A 10000-nucleotide genomic window follows, 5' to 3' on the forward strand; every position below is an offset into this window, starting at 1 on the left:
CGGGCGGGCCCGGGTCCTGCCTTCCCCTGATTCGGAACCGCCGGACCTATCGGAGGTCAGACTGTGGAAAAAAACTCGGAGAAAAAGGACCATCGGGAAAGGGCTGAGAGGCAGGTGCATTCCCGGGCCCCTGGGGGCCCCGGCGGGCGGGCCCGGGTGCTGCCTGGCCCCGTCTCAGCATGGCCAGACCTCGCGGGGACCTGCCTGAGCAAACTCGGAGGAAAAGGCCCATCGGCAAGGGGGCTAAGCAGCAGGTGCGTACCCAGGCCCCTGGGGGCCCCGGCGGGAGGGCCCGGGTCCTGCCTTCCCCTGATTCAGAATCGCCAGACCACACGGAGGTCTGACTGACCCTCTCCCTAGTAATCCGGAGGAAAATTACCCCCCTTTCTTGTAATCCGTGCACTAGAGGTGACAGAGGGGACCCAAGGCGCAAAAGTACCCGACCTCCTGGAGCCCTCGCTGGGATCCGGGAGGCAAATGGCACCTCATCGGGACTTCCAGGGAAGTTCGGCCATCTGGTCGCCCCCATTGGAAAGCATTGCGGGCGACCAGATGGCCGAGGCGATCCGGGAGACCAGATGGCCGAGGGGATCCTGGAGACCAGATGGCCGAGGGGATCCGGGAGACCAGATGGCCGAGGGGATCCGGGCGACCAGATGGCCGGGCACGAAAGGGACGCCATCCGGTCGCCCCGTGCCCCCACGAAGGAGGGAGCGGGCGCCCGGGGCATGGCGGGCCGGAGGCCCGGGGCCCCAGCCGGGCCACAGCCATGGAGGCTGCCAGGGGCCGGCGGGCCCTCCGACCCGGGGCCCGCTTACACCTTGACAAGCAGGGGAGGCCTGCAAGGGACCGACGGACCCCTGTCCTGGGCCCTGGGTGGAGCGGCAGCCCGGGGGACCGGGCCCAGGGCCGGAGCGCCCGACCCGGGGCCCCGACCGGGCCCCTGGACCCAGCCGGGGCTCCCAGGCCCGGAGGCACAGGGGAAGCCTCCCCGGGCCCGCCAGACCCCGTCCCGGGCACCCTGCCCCGCGGCAGGACCCAGGACGGAGCCCGGGGTGGGGAGGCCACCCTCCCCGGGGCCCTCAGGGGCCCCGGATGGAGCTCCTGAACACAGACAAGCAAGGGGAGGCTCCCCGGGCACATCGGAACCCCTTTCCGGGCCCTTGGCAGTGCGGCAGGCTGGGAGACAGGGCCCAGGGCCTGAGCACCCGACCCGGGGCCCGCCCGGGCCCCTGGACCCAGCCGGGGCTCCCAAGCCCGGAGGCGCATGGGACGCCTCCCCGGTCCCTCCGGACCCCGTCCCGGGCACCCTGCCACGCAGCAGGACCAAGGACAGAGCCCGGGGTGGGGAGGCCGCCCTCCCCGGGCCCTCAGGGGCCCTAGCCACTGCTCCTGAACCCAGCCAAGCAAGGGGAGGCTCCCCGGGCACATCGGAACCCCTTCCCGGGCCCTTGGCCGTGCGGCAGGCTGGGAGACAGGGCCCAGGGCCGGAGCACCCGACCCGGGGCCCGCCCGGGCCCCTGGACCCAGCCGGGGCTCCCAAGCCCGGAGGCGCATGGGACGCCTCCCCGGTCCCTCCAGACCCCGTCCCGGGCACCCTGCCACGCAGCAGGACCAAGGACAGAGCCCGGGGTGGGGAGGCCGCCCTCCCCGGGCCCTCAGGGGCCCTAGCCACTGCTCCTGAACCCAGCCAAGCAAGGGGAGGCTCCCCGGGCACATCGGAACCCCTTCCCGGGCCCTTGGCAGTGCGGCAGGCTGGGAGACAGGGCCCAGGGCCGGAGCACCCGACCCGGGGCCCGGCCGGGCCCCTGGACGCAGCCGGGGCTCCCAAGCCCGGAGGTGCATGGGACGCCTCCCCGGTCCCTCCGGACCCCGTCCTGGGCACCCTGCCACGCAGCAGGACCAAGGACAGAGCCCGGGGTGGGGAGGCCGCCCTCCCCGGGCCCTCAGGGGCCCTAGCCACTGCTCCTGAACCCAGCCAAGCAAGGGGAGGCTCCCCGGGCACATCGGAACCCCTTCCCGGGCCATTGGCAGTGCGGCAGGCTGGGAGACAGGGCCCTGGGCCGGAGCACCCGACCCGGGGCCCGGCCGGGCCCCTGGACCCAGCCGGGGCTCCCAAGCCCGGAGGTGCATGGGACGCCTCCCCGGTCCCTCCGGACCCCGTCCCGGGCACCCTGCCATGCAGCAGGACCAAGGACAGAGCCCGGGGTGGGGAGGCCGCCCTCCCCGGGCCCTCAGGGGCCCTAGCCACTGCTCCTGAACCCAGCCAAGCAAGGGGAGGCTCCCCGGGAACAACGGAACCCATTCCTAGGCCCTTGGCAGTGCGGTAGGCTGGGAGACAGGGACCAGGGCCGGAGCACCCGACCCGGGGCCCGCCCGGGCCCCTGGACCGAGCCAGGGCTCCCAAGCCCGGAGGTGCATGGGACGCCTCCCCGGTCCCTCCGGACCCCGTCCCGGGCACCCTGCCATGCAGCAGGACCAAGGACAGAGCCCGGGGTGGGGAGGCCGCCCTCCCCGGGCCCTCAGGGGCCCTAGCCACTGCTCCTGAACCCAGCCAAGCAAGGGGAGGCTCCCCGGGAACAACGGAACCCATTCCTAGGCCCTTGGCAGTGCGGTAGGCTGGGAGACAGGGACCAGGGCCGGAGCACCTGACCCGGGGCCCGCCCGGGCCCCTGGACCCAGCCGGGGCTCCCAAGCCCGGAGGCGCATGGGACGCCTCCCCGGACCCATGGAGCCCGTCCTGGGCATTGAGCCATGCCGTTGGCCTGGAGATGGGTGCCCCGGACGCCCGGGGGAGGTCTGTCTGGGACACATGGAGCCCGTCCTGGGCATTGAACCATGCCGTTGGCCTGGAGAAGGGAGCCCCGGACGCCCGGGGGAGGACTGCCCGGTACCCGTGGAGCCCTTCCCGGGTACTTTGCAACGCCGTTGGCCTCCTGGAGATGGGTGCCCCGAACGCCCGGGGGGTGGGCTGCCCGGGACCCGTGGAGCCCGTCCTGGGCACTCTGACCTGCTGTTGGCCCGGGGGAGGGACCCCAGACGACCGGGACCCGTGGAGCCCGTCCTTGGCACTCTGACAAGCCGTTGGCCCGGGGAAGGGAGCCCCAGACGACCGGGACCTGTGGAGCCCGTCCTCGGCACTCCTGTATGCCGTTGGCCCGGGGAAGGGAGCCCCGGACGTCCGGGACCCGTGGAGCCCGTCCTGGGCACTCCTGTATGCCGTTGGCCCGGGGAAGGGAGCCCCGGACGTCCGGGACCCGTGGAGCCCGTCCTGGGCACTCTGAAATGCTTTGGCCCGGGGAAGGGAGCCCCGGACACCCGGGGGGGAGGACTGCCCGGGACCCGTGGAACTCGTCCTGGGCACTCTGACATGCCGCTGGCCCGGGGAAGGGTGCCCCGGACGCCCGGGGCCCGTGGAGCCCGTCCTGGGCACTCTGACAAGCCGTTGGCCCGGGGAAGGGAGACCTGGACGCCCGGAACCCGTGGAGCCCGTCCTGGGCACTCTGAAATGCTTTGGCCCGGGGAAGGGAGCCCCGGACGCCCGGGGGAGGACTGCCCGGGACCCGTGGAACTGGTCCTGGGCACTCTGACATGCCGCTGGCCCGGGGAAGGGTGCCCCGGATGACCGGGGCCCGTGGAGCCCGTCCTGGGCACTCTGCCATGCCGTCAGCCTGGATGGAGCCCCGGACGCCCGGGGGGGCGAAGGCCCGGGACGCATGGAGCCTGTCCCGGGCACTTTGCCATGCCGTCGGCCTGGATGGAGCACCGGACGCCCGGGGGACGACTGCCCAAGAGCCATGGAGCCCGTCCTGGGCAATTTGACATGCAGTTGGCCTGGAGGAAGGAAGCTCCGGGTGGCCTAGGGAGGTGTTGCCCAGGCATATCCCATCTGGTCCCCATGGCAGAGAACCACCAACCCTGGAGGGGTGTCCGGGCATACCCTGCCCCATAGTAATCCGGAGGCAAATTACCCCCCTTTCTTGCAATCTGTGCACGCGAGGTGACAGAGGGGACCCAAGGCGTGAAAGAACCCGACCTCATGGAGCCCTCGCTGGGATCCGGGAGGCGAATGGCACCTCATTAAGACTTCCAGGGAAGTTCGGCCATCTGGTCCCCCCCATAGGAAAGCGTTGCGGGCGACCAGATGCCCGAGGGGATCCGGGCGACCAGATGGCCGAGGGAATCCGGGCGACCAGATGGCTGGGCATGGAGGTGAAGCCGCCTGGACTCTTCCCCACCCCGTCCCCGTCCCGGGACGAATGCCCGGGACGCATGGAGCCCGTCCTGGCCACTTGACGTCCCGTCCTGGGCATTGAACCATGCCGTCGGCCTGGAGAAGGGAGCCCCCGGACGCCCGGGGGAGGACTGCCCGGTACCCGTGGAGCCCTTCCCGGGTACTTTGCAACGCCGTTGGCCTCCTGGAGATGGGTGCCCCGGATGCCCGGGGGTGGGCTGCCCGGGACCCATGGAGCCCGTCCTGGGCACTTTTACATGCCGTCGGCCTTGAGGTGGGTGCCCTGGACGCCCGGGGGAGGCCTGCCCGGGACCCGTGGAGCCCCTCCCGGGTACTTTGCCAATGCCGTTGGCCTCATGGAGATGGGTGCCCCGGACGCCCGGGGGGAGGACTGCCCGGTACCCGTGGAGTCCTTTCCGGGTACTTTGCAACGCCGTTGGCCTCCTGGAGATATGTGCCCCGAACGCCCGGGGGGAGGGCTGTCCGGGGCCCATGGGGCCCGTCCTGGGCACTGTGACATGCCGTCGGCCTGGAGGTGGGAGCCCCGGACGAGCGGGGGAAGGATGCCCGGGACCCGTGGAGCCCTTCCCGGGTACTTTGCCATCCCGTTGGCCTCCTGGAGATGGGTGCCCCGGACGCCCGGGGGAGGTCTGTCCGGGGCCCATGGAGCCCGTCCTGGGCAGTGTGACATGCCGTCGGCCTAAAGGTGGGAGCCCCGGACGCCCGGGGGAAGGCTGCCCGGGACCCGTGGAGCCCTTCCCGGGTACTTTGCCATCCCGTTGGCCTCATGGAGATGGGTGCCCCGGACGCCCAGGGGAGGTCTGTCCGGGACACGTGGAGCCCGTCCTGGGCATTGAGCCATGCCGTTGGCCCGGAGAATGGAGCCCCCAGACGCCCGGGAGAGGTGTTGCCCAGGCATATCTCATCTGGTCCCCCGGGCAGAGAACCACCAGCCCTGGAGAGGTGTCCGGGCGTACCCTGCCCCTAGTAATCCGGAGGGAAATTACCCCCCTTTCTTGCAATCCGTGCACGCGAGGTGACAGAGGGGACCCAAGGCGTAAAAGAACCCGACCTCATGGAGCCCTAGCTGGGATCCAGGAGCCGAATGGCACCTCATCGGGACTTCCAGGGAAGCCCGGCCATCTGGTCGCCCCATTGGAAAGCATCGCGGGCGACCAGAGGGCCGGGATCGAAAGGACTCCCAGCTCCCCATCCATCCCAAGCCTTCGCGGTAGGGTTCCTGACTGCCTGCCCACGCAAGGCAGGGCTCTTGGACCCCGGCTGGGCCTCAGGCGCAGGTTGGACCACCGGAGCTCTAGGGCCCGGACGACCTGGGGGAGGAATGCCCGGGACCCGTGGAGCCCGTCCTGGGTACTTTGACATGCCGTCGGCCTGGAGGTGGGTGCCCCGGACGCCCCGGGGGAAGCTGCCCGGGACCCATGGAGCCCGTCCTGGGTACTTTGACATTCCGTCGGCCTGGAGGTGGGAGCCCCGGACGCCCGGGGGGAGGTCTGCCCGGGACCCATGGAGCCCGTCCTGGGTACTTTGCCAATGCCGTTGGCCTCATGGAGATGGGTGCCCCGGACGCCCGGGGGACGAATGCCCGGGACGCATGGAGCCCGTCCTGGGCACTTTTCCATGCCTTCGGCCTGGAGCCCCCAGACACCCAGGGGAGGACCACCGTGAAAACCATGGAGCCCGACCCGGGCACTCTGCCATACCGTCAGCCTAGATGGAGCCCCGGACGCCCAGGGGACGAATGCCCGGGACGCATGGAGCCCGTCCTGGGCACTTTTCAATGCCGTCAGCCTGGATGGAGCCCCGGACGCCCGGGGGACGACTGCCCAGGAGCCATGGAGCCCGTCCTGGGCAATTTGACATGCAGTTGGCCTGGAGGAAGGAAGCCCCGGGTGGCCTAGGGAGGTGTTGCCCAGGCATAGCCCATCTGGTCCCCATGGCAGAGAACCACCAGCCTCGGAGGGGTGTCCGGGCGTACCCTTCTCCCTAGTAATCCGGAGGAAAATTACCCCCTTTTCTTGTAATCTGTGCACGCGAGGTGACAGAGGGGACCCAAGGCGCGAATGTACCCAACCTCCTGGAGCCCTCGCTGGGATCCGGGCGGCGAATGGCACCTCATCGGGACTTCCAGGGAAGTTCGGCCATCTGGTCGCCCCATAGGAAAGCGTTGCGGGCGACCAGATGCCCGAGGGGATCCGGGCGACCAGATGGCCGAGGGAATCTGGGCGATCAGATGGCTGGACACGGAAGTGAAGCCGCCTGGACTCTCCCGACCCTGTCCCCGTCCCCGTGCCCGTGCCCGGGATGCATGGAGCCCGTCCTGGGCACTTTTCCATGCCTTCGGCCTGGAGCCCCCAGACACCCAGGGGAGGACCACCGTGAAAGCCATGGAGCCCGACCCGGGCACTCTGCCATACCGTCAGCCTAGATGGAGCCCCGGACGCCCAGGGGACGAATGCCCGGGACGCATGGAGCCCGTCCTGGGCACTTTTCAATGCCGTCAGCCTGGATGGAGCCCCGGACGCCCGGGGGACGACTGCCCAGGAGCCATGGAGCCCGTCCTGGGCAATTTGACATGCAGTTGGCCTGGAGGAAGGAAGCCCCGGGTGGCCTAGGGAGGTGTTGCCCAGGCATAGCCCATCTGGTCCCCATGGCAGAGAACCACCAGCCTCGGAGGGGTGTCCGGGCGTACCCTTCTCCCTAGTAATCCGGAGGAAAATTACCCCCTTTTCTTGTAATCTGTGCACGCGAGGTGACAGAGGGGACCCAAGGCGCGAATGTACCCAACCTCCTGGAGCCCTCGCTGGGATCCGGGCGGCGAATGGCACCTCATCGGGACTTCCAGGGAAGTTCGGCCATCTGGTCGCCCCATAGGAAAGCGTTGCGGGCGACCAGATGCCCAAGGGGATCCGGGCGACCAGATGGCCGAGGGAATCTGGGCGATCAGATGGCTGGACACGGAAGTGAAGCCGCCTGGACTCTCCCGACCCTGTCCCCGTCCCCGTGCCCGTGCCCGGGATGCATGGAGCCCGTCCTGGGCACTTTTCCATGCCTTCGGCCTGGAGCCCCCAGACACCCAGGGGAGGACCACCGTGAAAGCCATGGAGCCCGACCCGGGCACTCTGCCATACCGTCAGCCTAGATGGAGCCCCGGACGCCCAGGGGACGAATGCCCGGGACGCATGGAGCCCGTCCTGGGCACTTTTCAATGCCGTCAGCCTGGATGGAGCCCCGGACGCCCGGGGGACGACTGCCCAGGAGCCATGGAGCCCGTCCTGGGCAATTTGACATGCAGTTGGCCTGGAGGAAGGAAGCCCCGGGTGGCCTAGGGAGGTGTTGCCCAGGCATAGCCCATCTGGTCCCCATGGCAGAGAACCACCAGCCTCGGAGGGGTGTCCGGGCGTACCCTTCTCCCTAGTAATCCGGAGGAAAATTACCCCCTTTTCTTGTAATCTGTGCACGCGAGGTGACAGAGGGGACCCAAGGCGCGAATGTACCCAACCTCCTGGAGCCCTCGCTGGGATCCGGGCGGCGAATGGCACCTCATCGGGACTTCCAGGGAAGTTCGGCCATCTGGTCGCCCCATAGGAAAGCATTGCGGGCGACCAGATGCCCGAGGGGATCCGGGCGACCAGATGGCCGAGGGAATCTGGGCGATCAGATGGCTGGACACGGAAGTGAAGCCGCCTGGACTCTCCCGACCCTGTCCCCGTCCCCGTGCCCGTGCCCGGGATGCATGGAGCCCGTCCTGGGCACTTTTCCATGCCTTCGGCCTGGAGCCCCCAGACACCCAGGGGAGGACCACCGTGAAAGCCATGGAGCCCGACCCGGGCACTCTGCCATGCCGTCGGCCTGGATGGAGCCCCGGACGCCCGGGGGACAAATGCCCGGGACGCATGGAGCCCGTCCTGGGCACTTTTCCATGCCTTCGGCATGCAGCGCCCCGACACCCTGGGGAGGACCACCCTGGAAACCATGGAGCCCGACCCGGGCACTCTGCCATGCCGTCGGCCTGGATGGAGCCCCGGACGCCCGGGGGACAAATGCCCGGGACGCATGGAGCCCGTCCTGGGTACTTTTCCATGCCGTCGGCCAGGAGCCCCCTGACACCCAGGGGAGGACCACCGTGAAAACCATGGAGCCCGACCCGGGCACTCTGCCATACCGTCAGCCTGGATGTAGCCCCGGACGCCCGGGGGACGAATGCCCGGGACGCATGGAGCCCGTCCCGGGCACTCTGCCATGCCGTCCCGACAAATTCGTACGGACTCCTAACCTTCCGACACGGATCGGAATCGAGCCCTTTCTGACCCAGCAGATTTCAGGTTGATTTGCTATATACTTTACGTACGATTTTATGGGGGCCGATTCCGATCCGGTACGTAAAAGCAAATACGACCGACATGTCGGACAACCACGTACACCCAGGGGATAGGACTGCCCGGGTCACATGGACCCCGTCCTGGGCACTCTGATCTGCCGCCGGCGCCGGGGATCGAACCGTGATCACCAGATGGGGATATCCCAAAAATCTGGCATGGATACGGCCCGCCAGGACAGGTTTGGGCACCCCTGTTGTACGGACTCCCAAGCCCTACGGTCCTTCTGACACGGATCGGAATCGAACCCAGCAGATTTCGCGTTGACTGCCTCTATATCAGGGGTGCCCAAACCAGTCCTGGCGGGCCGTATCCATGCCAGATTTTTGGGATATCCCCATCTGGGGATCACGGTTCGATCCCCGGCACCGGCGGCAGATTAGCCCAGCACCAGGTGACTCTGGGAAATAGCTGGCGCCGCGGCTAGGGCGGCTGACTCCGGAATCTGGAGATTTTTTTATTTAAGGTTTTTGTAGAGCGCGTAGTAACCCTCGAGCATCCCAGAGATCAGGGTTCGATCCCCGGCACCGGCCGCAGATTAGCCCAGCACCACGTGACTCTGGGAAATAGCTGGCGCCGCGGCTAGGGAGGCTGACTCCGGAATCTGGAGATCACGGTTCGATCCCCGGCACCGGCCGCAGATTAGCCCAGCACCAGGTGACTCTGGGAAATAGCTGGCGCCGCGGCTAGGGCGGCTGACTCCGGAATCTGGAGATTTTTTTATTTAAGGTTTTTGTAGAGCGCGTAGTAACCCTCGAGCATCCCAGAGATCAGGGTTCGATCCCCGGCACCGGCCGCAGATTAGCCCAGCACCACGTGACTCTGGGAAATAGCTGGCGCCGCGGCTAGGGCGGCTGACTCTGGAATCTGGGGATCACGGTTCGATCCCCGGCACCGGCGGCAGATTAGCCCAGCACCATGTGACTCTGGGCAATAGCTTGCTTAATCTTCCCAACGGCCCCTAGCGCCTAGAGACCCTTACGGGTGATTGTGCGCCTTACAAATGTGGATTATTATTATTATTATTATTATTTGGGCCGATTCCGATCCGGTTCGTAAAAGCACATCTGCCCGAATCTGTCGGACAACCACGTACGCCTGGGAGAGGACTGCCCGGGACCCGTGGAGCCCGTCCTGGTCACTCTGACCTGCCATCGGCCTGGAGAAGGGAGCGCCGGACGCCCGGGGGGAGGACTGCCCGGGACCCGTGGAGCCCGTCCTGGGCACTCTGACCTGCCGTCTGCCCGGGGAAGGGAGCCCCGGACGCCCGGGGGGAGGACTGTCCGGGACCCATGGAGCCCGTCCTGGGCACTCTGACCTGCCGACGGCCCGGGGAAGGGAGCCCCGGACGCCCGGGGGAGGACTGCCC

Source organism: Lissotriton helveticus, chromosome 1_1, assembly GCF_964261635.1.
Source record: "Lissotriton helveticus chromosome 1_1, aLisHel1.1, whole genome shotgun sequence".
Classification (NCBI taxonomy): Eukaryota; Metazoa; Chordata; class Amphibia; order Caudata; family Salamandridae; genus Lissotriton; species Lissotriton helveticus.